The sequence below is a fragment of the Lissotriton vulgaris genome, chromosome 4_1, assembly GCF_964263255.1.
Source record: "Lissotriton vulgaris chromosome 4_1, aLisVul1.2, whole genome shotgun sequence".
Taxonomy (NCBI): Eukaryota; Metazoa; Chordata; class Amphibia; order Caudata; family Salamandridae; genus Lissotriton; species Lissotriton vulgaris.
In genome coordinates this window covers 1,911,404,167-1,911,427,169 of record NC_141691.1, presented here as the reverse complement: position 1 = coordinate 1,911,427,169, position 23,003 = coordinate 1,911,404,167, and the positions used below count along the sequence as shown (strand labels likewise).

Here is a 23,003-nt window from a genome sequence, read left to right as displayed (position 1 = left end):
CTGCAGTGAGTTTGGGGGGCGCGCGTTCATCTGCATCCTTTCATGTGTAAGTGTTGGCCTTTGAAGAGCTGGCTTGGTCGTGCGCCGACAATGAGACACACAGTCTTCATTACCCCACAAAGTATGTAAGTGCGTTTGTATTGGAGACAGTAACGTCCAGGTACGAAACGGAATTCTTTTCACTGGTCATGGATGTCGCGTTATTAAAGTGTCTTGATGTCCTGCTCGAACTGGGTGTCACGATAGTGCTGCTCCATTTAAACAGCGTTTCTCTTAACAAAACGGCAAACAGATGCATTTCATTGTACAAATGTATGTAAAGATATATGTACAGACTATGTAGCTGAAGTATTTGCATGCTGTAGCCATAATGAAACCATTGAAAGCTAAAATAAAATACTTTACATAAAAAAGTGTTCTGCTGCTCTTTGAAAATTATTTTGCAATATTCCCCTCCTCGCAAAAAAAATGTATGCACTCAATGTCGTCATTAAGCGGATCTGTAGCCCTCGGTGCTGTCAGTGAGGTAGATAAAGAGCACAGCCTCTGACATCACAGTCTGTGCCTCCTTTAGTTCGGTAACTTTTGTGACGTCATAGTGAGCGCCAGTTTTAACCAAGCACCTGTGACGTCAGCTAGCGTCAGTTTTACCCCAGCGTGTGTGACGTCAGAGATCAGAGAGTGCCCATTTTAACAGAGCCCCTGTAACGTCAGAAAGCGCCCGTTTTACCACCTGGCCTGTGATGTCAAAGAGCGCCAGTTTTACCACAGCGCCTGTGACGTCAGAGAGCGCCCCTTTTACCACAGCGCCTGTGAAGTCAGAGAGCACCAGTTTGACCCTAGCGCCTGTGATGTCAGAGAGCACCAGTTTTACACCAGCACATGTGGCCTCTGCATGGGAAAGGGGACTGGAGTGAGGTCTCATAGGCCTCCAGACCCCTCAAGAACCCCAAGAATTGTGGGAGCCCAGTGTGTGTGAGTGTCAAGGTGGGGTCGTGCTTGGATGGCCGAGTTATTGGGGTGCCTTCACCACCCCGGAACCACACGCCGACTCCCAGCTCCCGCTCCTGGGACGCCAGGGGACATTTTACGAACTTCTAACGGTATGTGTCCAACATTAAAGGCGGATTTAATTTGGGCGAGCTGTGTCCAGGCACACGTGTGTGTACACTCACCACTCCTACTCACACACAGCCTAGGGTAGCCAGTCACACTCGCTCATTCACTGGAACTCACCAGTGCATGCACACACACTCACATGTGTTCACTATCTCCAGCACACACACACACACACACACGAAATCACATGCACCCCACACTCATTCACTGGAACTCACCAGTGCACACACATGCAAACACGTGTGTTCACTATTTCCAGCACACACTTCACGCACACAGACACACACACACTCTCATGCACTCCCCTGGTTTCTTCCCCCAGACTAGCACACACTGAGCTCAGCAAGAAGCCTCCTTTCAGCTGATCTGCCTCAGACCTGCCTCTGATAGCAGCAAGTGGCCCTCAGGTAGAAGTTCGCACTTGATTAAGTACTTTTACATTCCCATAACTCCGAGATTATGTCTGTGCAATGCCTGGCACTTGAGGCACGTGAGCAGCGCACACAGGGATAGACGCAGTACAACTTTCACCAGCTAATAAACACATAGGAAATACATTTTTATTTTCATCACACCAACGAAATTAAGCGGGAAAACATGTATTGCTTTTATTGCAAAGACAATGACCAAACATTTGACACACAAAGGCACAGTGTTTTTTGCGTTGATAATACAGTTTTATTTCTTGGGTGTGGGTGAGCGGACCTGGAGATGGGGAAGGTAAATCACATGGCTTTCTCCCCACAGCTTCGCTTTTCTTTTTTTTTGTTACAAGAAAAAGCACGCAAGCCCAGATCCATTTAATTATCGTAACAAGACGGCTCGGAGCTCCGCCCCACAGAGTGTCAGTGAGTGCAGAGTGACAGTGAGTGCAGAGTGAGTGCAGAGTGACAGTGAGTGCGGAGTGACAGTGAGTGCAGAGTGAGTGCAGAGTGACAGTGAGTGCAGAGTAAGTGCAGAGCGACAATGAGTGCAGAGTGAGTGCAGAGTGACAGTGAGTGCAGAGTGAGTGCAGAGTGACAGTGAGTGCAGAGTGACAGGGAGTGCAGACTGAGTGCAGAGTGACAGTGAGTGCAGAGTGAGTGCAGAGGGGCAGTGAGTGCAGAGTGAGTGCAGAGTGACAGTGAGTGCAGGGTGAGTGCAGAGTGACAGAGAGTGCAGAGTGAGTGCAGAGTGACAGTGAGTGCAGAGTGAGTGCAGAGTGACAGTGAGTGCAGAGTGAGTGCAGAGTGACAGTGAGTGCAGACTGAGTGCAGAGTGACAGTGAGTGCAGAGTGAGTGCAAGAGTGACAGTGAGTGCAGAGTGACAGTGAGTGCAGAGCGACAGTGAGTGCAGAGTGACAGTGAGTGCAGAGTGAGTGCAGAGTGACAGTGAGTGCAGAGTGAGTGCAGAGTAACAGTGAGTGCAGAGTGAGTGCGAGAGTGACAGTGAGTGCAGAGTGACAGTGAGTGCAGAGTGACATTGAGTGCAGAGTGAGTGCAGAGTGAGTGCAGAGTGACAGTGAGTGCAGAGTGAGTGCAGAGTGACAGTGAGTGCAGACTGAGTGCAGAGTGACAGTGAGTGCAGAGGGAGTGCGAGAGTGACAGTGAGTGCAGAGTGAGTGCAGAGACAGTGAGTGCAGAGGGAGTGCGAGAGTGACAGTGAGTGCAAAGTGAGTGTAGAGTGACAGTGAGTGCAAAGTGAGTGCAGAGTGACAGTGAGTGCAGAGTGTGTGCACAGTGACAGCGAGTGCAGAGTGAGTGCAGAGTGACAGTGAGTGCAGAGTGCAAGAGTGACAGTGTGTGCAGAGTGAGTGTAGAGTGACAGTGAGTGCAGAGTGAGTGTAAAGTGACAGTGAGTGCAGAGTGACTGCAGAGACAGTGTATAAGGGTGCAGGGTGCACATTGTGTGAGTGTGCAGAATGAGTGTGCAGGATAAACAGTGTGTGACTATGCAGGGTGACATTGGGAGTGTGCGGGTGAGCAGTGTGTAGGGGCAGTGTGTGGGTGTGCAGAAAACACCACACACACATACACCACACACACATACCACACACACGCACCATACACACACCACACACACATACACCATGCACACATAACACACACACAAACCACACACACCTCACTCTCTCAACACCACACACTCGTCACCACTCACCACAACACACTCACCACCACACACTCACCCCCACAGACTCACCACCACACACTCACCACTACACACAAAACAAGACACACAACAACACACCCGCAGCCGTCAATGAATGCTTACACCAGGCACAAACACCAACAACCATCAATGTACGCTTTCACCAAAAACAAACACAACCATGCATCAGTGCAGCTAAACACCCACGCACACAACAAACAATGTCAGTGCAACTTTCACCAAACACACACACACACCAACAGCTGACAGTGCACCAGACACTCTTTCAATTGGCACAATCATCAACAGCTGTCAGTGCACCCTTTCACCAACCACACGCATTACCATCCAGCTCTGTACGCTTGACAGCCACACTCAATAACAGCTCTTACTGCACGCCACCACCAGTCATACACACCTCAAGCCACCACTACATGCTTCCACCAAACACACACACCAACAGCCATCACTGCACAATTCCTACATACACACACATCCACCACCCATCAATGCACACGCCAATTGATAACGCATCCACCAATTAATATTGTACCTATCGCACTATGCTGCACTTTACCTTTTAAAGATAATGCGTTAAAGTGCAGCATGCCACCATTGATAACATTCCAATTCTACACACATATCTCCAACACACACCACATGCTTCCACTCCAAAACACATGCCTAAAACACATTGCCATTTACAATGCCATTATCTCTAACTCAAACAAACCTGAGCCCTAATGCATTCCTAATGCTTGTTTTACTAAGCTTTTAGGCCTGAAAAATATCAGTTTAACATACAGGCAGTAGCCAGGAAATTAGAACGCATCTCAACTTGAGCCATACCTCTAATTACATTGAAATTGTAATTGTAATTGTATTGTAATTGCATTTAAATAGCGCTTACTACCCCTGACGAGGCGTCAAAGTGCTTTTTCGGCGAGTAGCACACTACTCCGGGACCCATAGAGGATTAGTGTTGAATTAGTATAGGGAAACATGCAAGTACATTTTAAGTGGTGGATAGGTTAGTTAGTTATTTGGATTCGGTAGCCATAGAAGATTAGTGCTGAATTAGTATGGTGAAGTATGAAAGTAATTTGAGTGGTGGATATTAATCAGTTACTTGGTGTGAGAAGGGTAGCGGAGGGATAAAAGGGAAGATTAGTTTGCATTCATGTAGCACCTGTTACCCCTGATAGGTGTTGAAGCGCTTTTCTGGCGAAGTAGGACGCTACTCCGGAACCCATTAAGAATTGGTGTGAAAATTAGTATAGTGAAGTATTAAGTAATTTGAGTGGTGGATATGTTATTCAGTTATTTAGATAGAGAAGGGTAGGTTGCGGGATAGACGAGGGAAAGAGGTTTGTATTTATATAGCGCTTGCCACCCCTTGATGGGGTTTTGAAGTGCTTTATTGGCGAGTAGCACGCTACTATGGAACCCATAAGGATTACTGTTGAATTAGTGTGGCGAAACATGAAAGTAATTTGAGTGGTGGATATATTAGTCAGTTATTTGGATTTAGAAGGGTTGGGGAGGGGTAGACAAGGAAAAAAGGTTTGTATTTATATAGCGCTGGTAACCCTGATAAGGTTGTTGAAACGCTTAATTGGCGAGTAGCACGCTACGCTGGAACCCATAAAGAATTAGTGGAATATGGAAATTGAAGAAGTGAACATGTTAGTCTGTTATTTTGAGTGAAAAGGATAGTGGAGGGACAGAAGAGTGATATATATATATATATATATATATATATATATATATATATATATATATATATATATATATATATATATATATATGTTTAGTCATAGCAGTAGGAGGAGGCTTTTGGATGAGTAAAAAGGGTTTTTTGAGGGGAGAGTTTATAAAGGTTTGATTTGGGGGATTGGTATAGTACAAAGAGGTGTCGGATGATGCAATGAGGGGTAGAGTATGAGAGAGACTAGAAAGGGTTATTTTGGGGATCATAGTTGTGGTTTGGGGTGGGGGATAAATGAGAGAGTGGATGTACAGGTTATATTGATAGATGTATAGGGTGAGATATGGTAGTGCATTGGAAAGAGTAGTAGAAAGAAGTCTGAGATGAGTGAGAAGGTTAGGCCACAGGATATATTGAGAGAAGTATAGGCTGAGAAATAGGGTAGTGCATTTGAAATGCTTAATTAGAAGAAAGTGATCATTATGTAGATCCATAAGTACATTGAAAGTATATAGCTGCATATAGGAGGTAAGTATATATAGATTAAAGATATTGATAGAGGCACAGGATGAGAAATAGGGTAGTGCATTGGGTATGCTTTTTCAGGAGAAAGGTAACAGACACATAGATCCAAGTACATGGAAGGTACATAGATGCACAATGGAAGTAAGTACATGTAGATCAACGATGATTTTTATTTATTTATTTACAAAAACATAATTATTCTACATGTTTATACAAAGCAATACACAAAGATAGGTACATATCTGAAAATAAATGCTTATATACAGAAGAATATGCTGTACATTTCTGTTTGTGTATGGTGCTTTTGTGTGGAAGAGCCAATTCTTGAGTAGTTTTCTGAAGATAAGGTGGTTGTCGGTGGATCTTATGTTCGGGGGGTAAAGAGTTTCATAGTTTGGCTGCTTGAACAGAGAAGGATGTGCCACCCATGTTTTTTTTATTGTATCTTGAGATTTTGAGGCGAGATGCCACTTTGCAGCATAGGTTCCTTTGTTGAATGTGTTTGGTGATTTTATTCCTGATGAAGAGCGGTCCCATTCCATGTATTGCTTTGTGGGTGATACAAAGTAGCTTGAACGTGAATCTCCTGGCAACCGGTAACCAATGCAGGGCTTTCGAGGCAGGTGAGATGTGGTCTCGCGGTTTGATATGCAAGAGTAGTCTGGCAGCCGAGTTCTGAATCTGTTGTAGTCTTTTCATAGTTGTTTAAGATGATCCATGGTAGAGGCTATTGGTGTAATCAAGTTTGGACAGCACAAGGGAGATGGTAGCTTGTGTGGAAATCCCAAATGACGGAAAATTTGTCGCAGCATTTTTATAGTGACAAAGCTTGATCTTGCCAGTTTGTCCACTTGGGCATTCACCAACAGCTTGGAGTCCCTGGTCATTCAGAGGTTTCTTACTTCCTTCGATACTTTAGGTGGTGATCCCAGTTCATCAGGCCATGCTGCAAGCGCGTTGTAATGTTTCCAATTGCCACATGTGAGTATTTTCATTTTTGAAGCATTCAATTTGAGATTGCTCCAAGTCATCCACTGATTCACGGCTCTGAAACAACTGAAAATTGGTGATTTTTCAATGTCTTTGGGGCATTCCAGTTGAAGGAGAATTGGCATGTCATCTGCATAGTTATACCATGTGAGGTGAAATTGATTGACAGTACCGGTAATGACATCATGTAAATGTTGAAAAGCATAGGTGAGATGACAGAACCTTGAGGGATGCTTGCTTTTGTGGAGTATGGTTTGGACGAGAAAGGTGGGATATGGATGACGTTAGTTGTGTTTCGAAGGTAGGACGCGATCCATTCTAGAGCAGTTCCCTCTATGCCGGCTTCATACAGACTTTGTTTCAGGATGTGTCATGTTCAACCGTGTCAAAGGCAGCCGAGTGCTTCAAGAGGAGTAGCGCAGCAACCCCGCTGCGGCCAACTGTATTCTTCAGGTCATACCAGATGGCAAGGAGGACAATTGTAATGGCTCTGTAGTTGTCAGGGTTCAGCGTGCCCAAGACTGTTTTCTTCAGTAAAGGGAGTATGTGTGACCTTTTGAGTTCTGGAAATATTCTGGTAGTTAAGGAATCGTTGATGATTCTTCTTACTAGAGTGGCAGTAGAGGTTGTTAAAAGAATGGTCTTTAAAATTTGCAGTGGACAAGGGTTAAAAGGGCTGCCAACAGGACTGTTTGCTTTGACCAGGTCCATACATTCATTTTGGAGATGTGTTGGAAGGAACGGAAAGGCTGGGTTAGCGTATTCTTGGATTGTTGTTTTGTACAGGGGTTAGTTCTGGTGCTTTGTTTCTGTTTTAAGTCCAAGTCCAATGTGTCTGCTTTGTATGTGTAATGATTTGCCAGTTTCTCTGTGAAATCTTGAGTAACAGGATGAGTTCCTTCTAGGCAATTTGGTTTGCGAAATTCATTGAGTATTTGATAGAATTCTTTATTTGCACATTTAGCATTTTGAATTCTGTGTGAATAGTACCTTTTCTTAGCTTTTTGATAGCTGACTTGTATAATCTGTTAATTTTTTGTAGGTGAAGTTTGTCTTGTTTTGCATTTGTTTTGAGACAGTTATATTGCAGCTTTCTAATTTGTTGTTTTTTGTCTTTTATTTTTAAGTTTCTCCAAGGATCTTTTTTTCTTGTGTGCTGTTGTGTGGTTTTGAGTGGTATCAGGATGACAAAAGCTTCCTGCAGCCACCCATACAGATTTTGAACCGAAATTATTGTTTCCAGATTTGTACTTGATGTTAGTTGTGTTTCTGAGTGTTCCACATTGAATTTGTTCTACGGTCAATAGGTGGATGTATGTAGGTTAATTTTAGGTGGCAGATGCGCGCAGCACTAGGAATAGCATATTGCACTCTGCTGCTGCCAAGCTAAAGGTTTTTAAGTGTTTTTACCTATTGTGATAAGAAAATAGCTCTTTCCTCTTAATAATTTTAAACTGCTGCTAACCCCTTCTTCTCGCTGCAAGACGCCCTACTCCCCGGTCCACAACGGGTTTTCCTGATTGTTGTGAAGGGAGGAATGGCTCATATTGCAATCTCATACTTCTGGGCACACACACCGCAAGGGGTGGTGCTTCACAGGGTTTTTAACAGTGATGTCATTCCCGACGTGCAGCAGACGCGCCGGCGGTGCACCAAAGGCAAGCCCGTCTGTGCCCATCCGATTCCAGATTTGGCCAGGGACCACCCCTGCCCATTTTTCCCTGCATTCTACAAGCTATAGCCCCCACTCCCTGCCTAAACTTAGGGGAGTGACCCCTGCTAGCTGCTAACACTCCTGGAATGTGGCAGATGAACACAACACCTGCCTACACTGTGGTTTCCATTTCCAACCTGCCCCTCACACCAAGAATGCTCAGCAAAGTATGTACCTCCTAAACTGCAGATCACTTCTTAAACACTCCACCGAAATCGCTATGCTCTTAGAAGATCTTAAACTGGATGTCTTATTCCTGACAGAGACCTGGCTCAATGCAGAGTCAGAACCGGGTCTCATCCAAACCCTCTCACATGGATATCACATATTACGAGAGGACCATAAAGAGGGTAGAGGAGGAGGCCAACTGGTTATCTTTAAGGACTGTTATAAGGGGTGCAGCTCTCCGAACCTGGTCTCAGATTGTGAAAGTCTTTCCTTTGCTATTGATTTCTCCCCTATAAGCACCTTCTCTGGGCTACTTATATATCACCCCCCCGGGGCCCTAGGACAATTTCTTAACACTCTTCCCCCTATCACAGACGATCTGACATGTAGGCTGTCTAACTTCACACTATTTGGAGATCTTAATATTCACTTTGACAATGCTTCTGATCACACTGCCAAAAAACTTACCATGAGCCTCTCCGCACTACAATTTAAACAATTATTGTTCAAACCCACCCACACCAAAGGCCACCTACTCGACCCTGTTTTTAGTAATTGTGTAGATGTCACAACAGGAATCCCTTCCCCACTCCCGTGGTCGGACCACTTCCTGATCCCTCTTTTCTGGGACATCCCTGATCTCCACCTCCCCACTAATACGACCATACATAGGGAACGGAATTGGTCTAAACTTCCCCTGGATTGGTGGCTGACGGCCCTTGAACTTCAAAACCACCCAATAACCCCAATCCCATCCTAGCCAATGAGGAATACAATAGCTGGATCCACAACTCCTTGGACTTCGTGCTCCCCTTGAAATGCTCTCAAACAAAGCACAGCGCTACAACCGCACCCTGGTACTCCAACAAATTACGGGAAAGTAAACAACACTGCAAAAAATTAGAGAGGAAATGGAGACTGGATTACTCACCTTCCAGCAAAACTGCATATAGGGAGGCAATAAAAACCTACAAAAATGAAATTAAAGCCTCTCAATCAACTTTTTTGATGAAAAAATAAAGCAGCTGCTTCCTTGCCCAAAGAAATGTATCGAATCGCAAAAACCCTCCTCAGAAACTGCCAAACCCTATTGACGCCCAAATTCGCTGCAACAACCGGGCAGATTTCTTTTACCAGAAAATACAAACAATATACACCTCCTTTTCCCGCACTCAGCTGGACCCAACCACCGTCAACCTTTCAAGGGCAGGACCCCGATCTTTAGCCACCTTGGATACCTTCCCTCCTCTCAATACCACCACATTAGAAGCCATTATGCACCGGGTGAAATCTGGCTCCCCCCTTGACCCGGCACCCCCATGCGCCCTGCTGCCAGCTATGGGCAACATTCTTCCTACCACCCTTGACCTGCTTAATGCCTCCATCTCCTCCTGCATTGTCCTTCCCCCCTGGAAGCGCGCCATGGTCAAGGTTCTCTTAAAAAAACAAAAACCTAGACCAAGACAATCCCATCAATTACAGGCCAATCTCTTTGCTACCATGGCTGAGCAAGATCCTGGAGAAATATGTCAACTCGTTACTGGTAGAGTTCCTGGAGAGTAATCATCTACTTGATCTTTCCCAGACGGGATTCCATCCCATGCATGGAACCGAAACTGCCCTCCTCACAGTAACCGAGTAGGCTAGGAAGATCCTTGATCAAGGAGGCTCTGTCGCAATTTTCCTCCTTGACTTAAGTGCCGCATTTGACACTGTAAATCTGACATATTAATACACCGACTTACCAGCCTAGAAGTATCTCCTCTTCCCTGAGCCCCACACTATTTAACATATATAGGAGCCCCCTAGCTGAGATTGTCCATCCCTTCAGCATAAAAATCTTCACTTATGCCGATGACACTCAGCTAGTGGTGGCCCTTTACTAGCCAAATACTTCCCCTAACAACTTGAGTGGGTGTCTGGAGGAAGTGGCCAACTGGATGACACTCTCCTGTCTAAAGTTGAACGGAGACAAAACGAGCTCATGCTCTTAGGTAATATCCCCAAGCTCAATATGAATTCACTATGGTCTACCTGCCTCGGTCCTGCTCTAACACCAAAAATCACAATTAAAAGCTTGGGCATCTGGCTGGATAACTCCCTCAACTTTAACCTTCAAGCAGCTACAATTTCAGCCACCTGCTTTGATCTACTGAGGCTACTATGAACAATTCTTCCCCTACTCCCATTTCAGGTGAAACAAATCATGGTCCAGGGCCTTATTTTATCACGCCTGACCTTTGGGAACGCCCTCTATCTAGGGGCCCCTCAATCCACCTTGCACAAACTTCTAGTCATCAAAAATTGCGCAGCCCGCACACTCCTTCAGATTCCCTGTCTACTCTCAATCAACCTCGGATTAAAGAGCCTTGACTGGCTCTCGGTTAGTGAAAGAATTGAGTTCAAGACCCTGTGCCTTGCTCATAGGGCCTTCTGGAAGACTGGCGCTGTCATTAGCCAATCTCTGATCACCCCCTACCAGTCGAATAGACAGCTTCAATCAGCATGTTCCTTCCTTGCCTTGGTGCCCAAGATCAAAAGAACTAGATGTGGTGGCCGTCCTTTTGCCTATAACTCAGCCAGACTTTGGAACTCCCTGCCCCCCCCCCCCCCCACCTGCGGGCAGAGCTTGCAGACACCATCACCATATTTGTGTACACACACCGCAGGTCAGTGGCTGGCGGACTTGACGTCCGCCACTGATCCCACCTCCATCCTAATGTGGCTGGTGGGGCTGTCGCAGTCCAAGGCAGTAAATCCGCATCCTCCAGCCCGGAGGATGCAGATTCACCGCCATCCTAATTGGCCCCTTAATTCCAGCACGAGTTTGTCTGCAGCGCTAGGACGCCTTGGGGTAGCTATTGGGCTTAACAAATGGTCTTTTCATTCCATTAATTTAATTTCATTTCCCTTAGTGTTGTTTAATCTTGGAAAGCAAGCAAGTGGTGGTCTGACCATGTGACCGGAGTTATAGTTTGAAAGGTAACTAGTTCAGCATTAGCCAAAATGACATCTAGGATATGCCCAGCGATGTGTGTGGATTTGCGGACAATCTGATGCAGGTTCAGTGTGTCTAGGCCAGTGATTATTGTTTTTGGATGGGTCATATTGGGTTTCTCAAACCAAATGATGACATCACCCAGAATGCATAAGTTGGAGTGTATTGTTATCAGGTTTGAAATCGTGTCTCGTAGTGCATCTGGGAATGTTGCCTTGCTAGGTGGAGGTCTGTAAAGGAGCAGGAAGTTACAGGATGAAAATGGTGTAGTATTGCATCTTGTTAGAAGAACCTGACAATTCTTTATGGAGATGTCATCAACTTTAGTGATATGTAATGTTTTCCTGAATGCAACAGCTAGAACACCTCCTCTTTTGCCTATATGGCTTTGGGTGATCAGTTGATAGCCTAGAGGAATGGCTTCAAGCAGGACTGGAGCCATATCATCTCCCAACCATGATTCAGTTATAAATAGTATATCTGGTTTTGCATCTGTGAGAAGGTTGTAGATGAGATGTTTGTTTTTCCAGAGCAATCAAGCATTATTACTAGACAGTTTAGAGAATGGCCTTTGGTGATAGTAAGACTTTGTTTTGTAGTAGAGTGAACAGTATTGTGTGGGTTTGTAGCATGTGTGTTTTTAGTGCAGGCATTAGCTGTATTAGGATAGCAATTGTATAGCTATTCTGTATCATGTTCCTCATTCAGCATGCTAAGAAGGCATTTTGATGAGTCTGTGTGTGCATGTGGTGTAACATTGTTGTGCAGTAGACATGGACACAGCACACCAAGGTTTATTTGCGGTAAAAATCGACGCAGCGCAGCGGTAAATTTTTGTCTCTAACCAAGCAATAGCGATAATTATCGCTATTGCTTGGTAATATGCCCCAATAATCTTTATTGTTTACCATATTTTCTAACTGAGTTACAGTTGATAACATTCATTTCATAGTATATTTTAATATAATTCATACAGTACTGATAGCTTTTAAATTGTGCTCTTCTAATTTTGTTCCTATTCTTAATAAGAACTTTACAAAAGTGGAATTCATAAATATATCATCAGGGTGCATACATATTATCAAAGCTTGCCTACATGTCCTTACTCCTCGATCTTTGACATGAAAGACGGGGGCAGAAAGCACAAAACAGGGGAAAATGTCACATAGCAAGAACACAATAGGACAAAGACCTCAAAGAAATGAAGGGTGAGAATAATTTAACTATCATAAATCTATCTAAACATGTACTTTCAGAGGCAGAACATTTGGTCCTGGAGCTGGGTTTACCTTTCTGCCTTAATTTGGACTTTGATTTTACCTCTAATAGGGTCGACCTCTTCCTGTTTATAAACAAATAATTAAGGTTAAGATATCCCATAAATTCGGGATTCATACATTTTTGGGGCCCCCAGAGACCTCCGTAAGATCACCAGAACTGAACTTCCAATTAGTGACATCAAGAGCTGTATCCCTCTGTTTTCTCTGGACGACGATGAACTTATATGTTTAATGTTGCAAAGTAAATAAACACCCACACTACCATATGATGGCTAGAATATTTTCAAGAACTATTGATGTAGGATCTTCCAAGATTAGCAGTATCCTCTAATATGCATCACAAATGGGAAAGGGAAAATCTTACTGAAGCACAGAAGCACACATTGTTAAATAGGGACAGGAGCATCGTCATCAAGACCTAAAACAAAGTAGAAAAGATGGTGTTGTGGGATGTGGAGGATTATAGGAAAGAGGCACACCTCCAGCTGTATGAGTCAGGGTGTTATAAAACCATCTGTTCATAAAAGCACAACGGACAACCGGGCAGACCAACAGCCTCCTGAAATCAGAACTGATCTGAGAAAACAGCCTTTTATTGTAACCCATTCCTGTTTGGTTTGGGATTGAGCTCTCATTGCAGAGACAGTATTAATTTTATTTGCCATCGATAACCCAACTATTTATTGTTGACACTGGGATGTGTGTTCCCTACACACATGTATCCAGCATGAAGATGGGTTGGGGGCCTGCCGGGATTTTTTTACACAGCAAACCACTCAACATGTATAATCATAAGTATTTATTGATGGATCTGGTTGAGTCCAGCCTACGTAATATCATCTTTGTTTTTGATGAAGAGATCTTGAGGCAGACATTTGTTGCATCCATGTGCACCTGTCTCGCTTCACCTACACTAATTTATTCATGGGCTGCTGGGAGGAGCAGGTGATCTGGGCCTAAGGATATGAGAAATTCACTGCACACATTACGTGTACGTGTTACGGTTGAGGAAAGAAGAATGCAAATTAAACACTTATGTAAAGTCACAGCTGGCAATAGACTCATCTTAAGAGGAATATTTCATATAGTTCGTGAGGTCTGGGAGAAATTGCTCCACATTTAAAGCATATAAGAACACGGAAAGCAAGTTATTTCAGAGTGTCCTCCTGAGAAGAAATCCGAGTAGAATACTTAAAATACCCACCAAAGGGGCACGTTCTGCAGACACGGAAGTATTAATATATTTTTCACACACAAGGGAGACTACTGCACACACAGTTAGATTCATCACTACATATAATGGAGACTTGTATCAAAGGTACACAAAACCATGGCCAACCATTGGAAATTGCTCAGGTTAGACAAGGTAATTAGTGTGACTGTAATTTTGCATGGTAGTGTAACATATATAAAATGCAAATCCCAAAGGATATGTTGGTGCAGAGTGACATAAACAAGAGCAAAGGGTGAAACAACCACAATGGTTTCTTACCTGTGTCAGTTGTAAAGCATGTCAGCAATGTGGGAATGTGTAGGAATATCAAAGCATGTGTGAGAAATTGGTTTGTTGGACCAACGCGGTCGCAAACAGTGATAAATGGGAGAGCCAACTGAAGAGCTGCAGCATAGCCACCACTGCGGACGCTTTGTGACAAATATGGCGGCCAAATTAAAAAACCCACATTAAGGCCACAAAGTGCACATAGCAAACTAGCCATGCAACCCAAAAACACAAAACACACCCCAATGACACAACCACGTGGCAGAAATACAAATCCCAGGACAACCCACACAATACACCTGACAGCACTCCCCCATTTGGACACACCCACATAGCTGAGTATAAAACCAGCCCCTTCCCTGACCAGAATCCTTTGCAATACTCCAGAAGTGAAGGGACAGACACCACAGCACAAAGGAGAGGCAAAGAACACAACATCACTAGCAACACCACACACAGCACCACCACCACTTCCACACCTGCATTACTAACCCCCCTGCACATCACACACCATACACATCACTATCACACCCACCACTCACACCCCTGCACCCACATCCACTTTGCACACCATACGCCATGGCAACACATAAAATCCCCATATTCACAGAGAGTGAGTTGAAGTTTATGATGGATGAGATAGTCAGAGTGGAACCACAATTGTTTGGTAGCCTGGTCCAACAGACACCATTAGCCACAAGAGCACAAATGTGCACAAGGATAGTCGAGAAGGTCAATGCAGTAGGGACCACCCCACGATCAAAAAAGTAAAATGATGAAGCGGTGTTATGACTTGAAGAGGGTTGTCAAAGAGGAAGAGCAAGAACCATGAGCTGAAGCATGTGTCAGCCATTACATTACCCTCAATAAACTTACAGGTAGGTAGCCATCTTCCCTGGGAGGGCTGTTTGGGGTGGGAGGCCTGTCTCACTATTCCTGCCATGCCCCCTGTCCCACACCTGAGCAGAATGGAGCACTCCCTACTCAGAAGCAGTTGGAAGCCATTGCAGTACACCAAACAAACTTACAGGTAGGTAGCCATCTTCCCTGGGAGGGCAGTTCGTGGGTGGGATGCCTGCACTACTACTCCCACCATGCACCCTTGTCCCCCAGTACAGCAAGATGGAGCTCTCTATACCAACCAGATGCATGTGGCATCTAATGGATCAATACAAACAAACTAACAGGTAGGTAGACATATTATTCTGTCTTGTGCCACCACTGAGCAGGATGTAAGCCTCCACCAAGCACACATAGATGTATCATATAATACAGCCAAATACGAAAACATAACAGGTAAGTAGCCAGTAAGTGCACCTAGCCCTTTGTTACAAAAAGAATGTTGCCATATGACAACACCAGCCCTCTCATTGCACAAAGATGCACACTGATCATATTGCCACGCACAGTGTTTACACAGCTAAGCAAAGAAAACTGTCACAGCAACCAAAGTGTGACACACCAATGCACAGGTAGAAGAAAGTCTGTGCATAATCATGCACAGCACTGATTGACATGTGTAGTGCCATGGTGCCAGAGCAACAAGGACCATATGAAAAATAATAAAGCATGGTTGGTGGTAAAAATTCAGATATGCATATGACAAGGCAAAGGTATGCAGGAGATGACAATGGCCAGTCCATGTCCAGATGTGACGTCTGCCAGGTCATACAAATCAACAAAGAGTCCTCACTAAAATGATATGTTGCCCTAGTCCCTAGATGTCAACATGTCCCTGTAATCACAAATTATGCACGTGGCGCATGGCATGTATTGACACCTCACACCATGGACAAGTAATGCATGTACCACAGCATCATGCCAGGAGGCACAGTAGTGCACATAGAAAACAATGTGATGATCAGTCAACTGTGTAGTGTACAAACAGTGAATTACACACAACTAACACAATGCTTACGGGGTGCACTACAATGACCATTTCCCATCTGATCCACAAGTGACCAAGAACTGACTGCAGAGGTCACACCAGCAACCTGCAGAGCAAGTAGCCCTCCCAGGATTCTTTGGACGAGGAGACTGAAGCCGGCCCATCTGGTGTTCCAGGGCGCAACTGTCCCAGGACCCCATTGTCCCCCCCACATCTGCTGCTACAACAACCTCCATGCAGACCCCTGCTGTTACAGTGGGTGTGTCCCCCACCGCCACCACCACTACCAGAGCTGCCTGCAACACGCTCCATACCCCACAGGATGACCACCCCACCCCACCGACTGAGGAGGGCAGGGAGTTGATGCGGGTGCCTACAGTGGAGAGGCAATAGGTTTGTGGCAGAAAGGCAAGTGGGTGGGGCAGAGTCACCCACAGACGACCATAGCCTGGGACTGAATCCTTGGAGCACATACACAGAGTCCTTGGGGCATATGAACTGGCCCAGGAACAAACAGGCCGGTCAGAACAAGATTCCCTTGAGCTCCTCCTGCTGATGAGGTCCATGGACACCCGCATGGGCCATATTGTGGACCTCTTGGACCAGCTACTGGTGGTACTGCGGGACAGGCCTGCGCCACAACCAACACCTCCCCATCCCACTGGTGGTCGCAGGTGGTCGCAGGACGACAGTTCACCATCCTATCCTACGGCCACAGAGAGGGGTGAGTCCTCAGACCCCACTAGCCCCCCAGCAGAGGCCCGCCAGCCAAGCGGCGAAGGGGCGGTCTGAAGAAAACCTTGGGAGTACCTGTTGGCAAAGCACCTGCCAAACGTCATGCCATGATGGCAACCCTCTTCCCCACTGCATTTACTTTTTGGACTGTCCTTCCTCACGCGGCCTTGTGAATGGCATCTGTCTGTTGGACTGGGTCACCACATCTTTGTGGCGACTACTTGATTATCTCATTTACCATAACTGTCAACTCACTGCTGCACTAATCACCTCACTGTAAATGTTCCCCCCCTCACATCCTCACATGTCACCATTGCAAATAAACAACTCCTTACACACATGTTGTTGTACCTGCTCCGTATTTATTCCAGAATGTACAGTCTTCACCATGATTACAATGTTCCAGGTATCTGGAACGTATGTAGGCAAGGAGAGGTTGAAGGCACCTAGGAAAACACAACAGAACAACATTCACTAGTGTGGATGTGGCATCACAGACATCGCACAACACTTCACAACAAGAGAATCCCACATGCACACATCACAATGTGCAACAAATGCCAACATACACATCCTGTAGATGTACCTAAATGAACTGTCCCAGAAACATTGTCAGCCACCACTGAGTCTACAACCGGCTGCTGTCACAAATCTCACATACACCTTCACAACAACAGCCACATCATCAACATCATCAGACAATAGGTACGTTGTACATTGTCACCCACCTTCAAGTGAAGTAGCGGGTGATGAGCTGGTGACATAGGTCAACATCTTCCTCCTCTCCACTGTCCTGATCAGTGGACACAGGTTGGTTTGCAGGCGGGGCCTTGGCTGCTCATCATCATCCAGGATCAGGGGAATCTCCTTGCGATTGGCTAGGTTGCGGAGCATGCAGCATGCCACCACAATTTGACACACCTTCCTGGGCGAGTACATCAGTGCACCTCTGGTCTTGTCCAGGCAGCGGAAACTTGACTTCAGCAGACCAAAAGTATGCTTCACCACCATACGACGTGTCCTCCCATGTGCATCATTGTAGCAGACTTCAGCCGGGGTCCTGGGATTCCGCAGTGTGCTCAGCAACCAAGGATGGTTAGAATATGCAGAGTCACCTAAGTGTGACAAACACAAATAGACATTGCAATGTCGCTGAGGCAGAGGTCAGCAGGTCACACACACAGCACGCCATATGAATAGGCATACTCACCCACAGTCCATGCACGCTCAGGAAGCAGATTAGTCATTACCTGGGGTACAATGCTGTTACACAGGATGTATGAGTCATGGGCTGAGCCTGGGAATTTGGCACACATGTGTGAGATGATCATATCTGCCTGGCACACCACTTGCACATTTATGGAGTGGTAATGTTTATGATTCCTGTAGATGTGCTCACATGCCTGTGGTATTAACCACCACCGGGTATGGGCTCCCAAGCAGCAAGGCCACACCACTGCCTTATAATCTGTACAACAAAAATGCCAATGCTACCTATCTTAATGCAGTTTCTATTTTTTGTCTTACCTATGAGTAGAACATTAAGTAAGCAATCCTCTGTTTTTCAAATAAATCTTTCTTTTTATTTTGTTTTACTTCGTTATGACTATTTTGGTGATTATTTCCAAAATTTTGAACATTTCAAAGAAACATATGACTTACAATACATGAAAACTTTATATACATTAAAACATCCCCCTCATTTTGTTGTACAGATTATAAGGCAGTGGTTTGGCCTTGCTGCTTGGGAGCCCATACCCGGTGGCTGTTAAAAGTATCGATAGCAGGCAGTTGCCTGTGTGGTAGCCTTTAGCGAAGACTTTTTTGCTATTCGGTTGTGACAATTTGTAGTTCTCGTCAGTACGAGTAGTAGGAACTTTGTCCTACGTCGGTTGAATCACTTTTTTGAGAAACTGCGGTTGATTGTTTGAGTGTGCATGAGAATGAAATGTCAGAAAATGAAACTTAAGTGTGACAGCACAAAATCAGAATGAAACGGACAAATTGCTTAGATTAAAGAAAAAACAAATCCGGACGGACCTGCATGGACATTTCCTGCTCCAACATCTATGGGCAGGAACAATACCTGGGGGCTTACAAATAAAAAACATACCCGTTATTTTTACTGAGGACCCAATTTATAAAAAGGGCTATAGTTTTAAGTGCAGCAGAGACCTAATGGTCTTAACAATTGAAACAGCGCAAAGACTATCTAAAGCCCAATTGGAGGAAATTGAGAGCCTAGTATCTAGTATCTCAACAAACCAACAGATAATGGACGCTAAAACTTTGTTAGAAAAAGTAGAAAAGGAAATTGGCGAATTCAAGGACTATACTATCAATCAAAAAACAAATCACTTTGAAAAGGACCAAAAAAACTTTAACTTTGAAAAAGTGTACCCTTATTTACAATCAGACTTCTATTGTCGCCCTGAATCTCGCAAATACTTGCAGGACTATCAAGGGAGATCAAAAAATAAATACATTACAATCTCGGATACCTCATCATCTGGAAGTAGTAGTGAAGGTGAGAACACTGATCCCCGGGGCCAAAATAATGGAAGAGAATCATTTCGACAAAATCGACAAGGGTCTACTTTTTTAGCGAGAGGACAGACAAAAACCAGAGGAAAAACAAGATACAACCAACCTTGGGAAATGTCGACCAGACGCCAAAACTACAAAAACTGACACCTTCACTAATATTCAATATTTCAAATAAAATTCTCAGAAAAGAAGAAGAAAGCGTCCTTCAAAAAGGACTCTCATTCGTGCCCACTAAAAGAACGGATTTTATCAAACTAAAAACAGAAACAATAGAGTTCTGTAGAAAAATAAGACTCAAAACATTCTTTGCAGACAATCCAGTGGACCCTGGTATAGAAACAACAGGCCTCCAGAAAAAATCTACATTTTGTCCCCCAAATCACAAAATACCTAAGGAAGTGATTACCTTCGAACGAACAATTTTGTCTGCTATCTCGGAATTGGAAAGAAACAAGAAATGGATTAAACATAATATCACAAAATCCGAATTGTCAGCATTGACTACCCTACAAAAAGACACATCAGTGATTATAAATCAAGCTGATAAGGGGGGATCAATTGTGATTTGGGGGATCACTGACATAATATCGAGGGACAGAATATCGACTATCACAAATATCGTGTAAAAAATATCGACAGACAGAATATCGGGTTTCTATCTACAAACAGGTAAGTACAAAAATATCGAGTATAAAATATTGTTTACTAAAATATAGTTTATAAAAATATCAACTTTATTAAAAACAATGTTAAATTAAATTAATATTAAACATGAATTACTAAAATATACTTAAAAATACTTAAATTAACTTATAATAATTAAATAATTAATAAAAGTTGTAAAAAAAATTAAATCACATTTGTTAAAACATATATATATAGTAACATAAAATAATTAAATAATATCCAATATTATTACCGTACAATAGCAGAAATGTTAAAATTACTATTCCCACTCCAAAGAGTGCAATCGTAGGGAAAGCGTTGGAAAGTGTAGGGGTTAAAATTACTATTCCCACTCCAGTGGGTGCAACAGTAGGGAAAGCGTTGGATAGCGTAGGGGTAAAAATTACTATTTACACTCCAGTGGGTGCAACAGTAGGGAAAGCGTTGGATAGCGTAGGGGTAAAAATTACTATTCAAACACCAAGGAGTGCAACAGTAGAGAAAGCATTGGATAGCGTAGGGGTAAAAATTACTATTCCAACTCCAAGGAGTGCAACAGTAGGGAAAGCGTTGGATAGCGTAGGGGTAAAAATTACTATTCCCACTCCAGTGGGTGCAACAGTAGGGAAAGCGTTGGATAGTGTATGGGTAAAAATTACTATTCCAACTCCAAGGAGTGCAACAGTAGGGAAAGCGTTGGATGGCGTAGGGGTAAAAATTACTATTCCCACTCCAAAGAGTGCAACAGTAGGGAAAGCGTTGGATAGCGTAGGGGTTAAAATTACTATTCCCATTCCAAAGAGTGCAACAGTAGGGAAAGCGTTGGATAGCGTAGGGGTTAAAATTACTATTCCCGCTCCAGTGGGTGCAACAGTAGGGAAAGCGTTGGATACCGTAAGGGTAAAAATTACTATTCCCACTCCAAAGAGTGCAACAGTAGGGAAAGCGTTGGATAGCGTAGAGGTTAAAATTACTATTCCCACTCCAGTGGGTGCAACAGTAGGGAAAGCATTGGATAGCATAGAGGTAAAATTTATTATTCGCACTCCAGTGGATGCAACAGTAGGGAAAGCGTTGGATAGCGTAGAGGTAAAATTTACTATTCCCACTGCAGTGGGTGCAACAGTAGGGTAAGCATTGGATAGCGTAGGGGTTAAATTTACTATTCCCACTCCAGTGAGTGCAACAGTAGGGACAGCGTTGGATAGCGTAGGGGTCAAAATTACTATTCCCACTCCAAAGAGTGCAACAGTAGGGAAAGCGCTGGATAGCATAGTGGTAAAAATTACTATTCCCACTCCAGAGAATGCAACATTAGGAAAAGTAAATAGTTCATATAGTATTGTAAATAATGTATATTAATATCTATAAAAAATTTAAAAGTAATTACCAATTTAATATAATATAATAATTATTCAATTAAAATTACTAATTAACATTAATTATTACAATTAGTTACCTATTAATACAAATTAATTACTAATTAACTATTAATTATTTAGGAATTAAAAATTCATTAAAAATCAATTAGAACTAAATACTATTAAATTAATTTAAGTATTTAAATAATTTTAAAATAATTACTTCCCACCTTATTCCCCTATAAACCAACAACCCGCTACAGAGAATACATTAGTCAAATTAACATAATTAGCAATTAATTATAATTAATTACCGAATTAAAATATAATTAATTACCAAATATAAATTAATTAACTATTAATTATAAATTAATACCAATAAATACATTTTCATATTTAAATAATTATAATTAAATTACTTCCCATCCAATTCCCCTATAAACCCACAACCCACTACACAAAACAAATTGTAAAATTAACATAATTACCAATTAATCAATTAATTGAAATTAATTACTAATTAAAATTTAATTATTTACCAAATGTAAATAATTAACAATTAATTACAAAATAAAACCAATAAATAAATTTACTTATTTAATTAATTATAATTAAATTACTTCCCACCCTATTCCCCTATAAACCCACAACCCGCTACAGAATTAAATTACGCAAAAAAGAAAAATACAAAATTCATTAATAAAAATTAATTATAACATAAATACACAGTTTTCACACATATTATAACATAAAAAACACTATAAAAAATTAGATTTTATTAACAAAAAACGATATTTTTAACAATCTATATTATATATTTCGATATTTTAACTTTCTATATTTTTAACATTCGATATTACATTACTTACCATAAAAACGATATTTTTGATAACTATATTCTGTCCATTCGATATTTTGTCCAATCTATATTTAAAACTTGATATTATGTCCAATCGATATTTTGGACTCGATATTTTGACTGTTCACCGTGATTTGGGATCGCACATTATATATTACTAAAGTGAAAACCCAATTGAGCGATATCAACTGCTTCCGGAAGATTAGTAAAGATCCCACACCTGAATTAAAAAATGAATTGCACGCAATCATAGATAAAGCATTCCAACAGGGCTTCCTTGGCAAAAGAGAATCAGAATACTTAAAGATCAAACATCCAAGAACTCCTTTATTCTATGTTCTGCCCAAAGTCCACAAAAACGGAAAAAAAAACCCTGGACGCCCAATCATATCAGGATGCGAATCTCTAATGGAACCAATAGCCAAATTTGTGGATTTCTTCTTAAAGCCATTTTCGCCCAGTGTTAAATCGTACATCAGGGACACGATGGATTTTATCAATAAATTGATTGATATCGAATTTGATGGAAACAACCACTGGATGGTAACAATGGATATAACATCTTTGTATACCCAAATACCGCAAGATGAGGGTATATATGTATTAAGAACAATATTGGAGACAAGAGAGAGACCACATAAGGTCCAACTGAGTTCATCATTCAACTAGCAGAGTTCGCACTGATACTGAATTATTTTAATTTTGACAGAGATTTTTACTTCCAGGTAGGCGGAGTTGCAATGGGATGCCCATTTGCCCCTGAATTGGCAGTCTTGTTCATGTCAAGTTATGAACTAAAATGTATCTACCAGA

General features: G+C 42.8%; 1 protein-coding gene across 1 annotated transcript in view; it reads left to right on the top strand.

The window, feature by feature from the left end:
* LOC147724710 (uncharacterized) overlaps positions 1 to 23,003 on the top strand; it is a 62,701-nt gene that overhangs the window by 13,999 nt on the left and 25,699 nt on the right. The window lies entirely within an intron of this gene.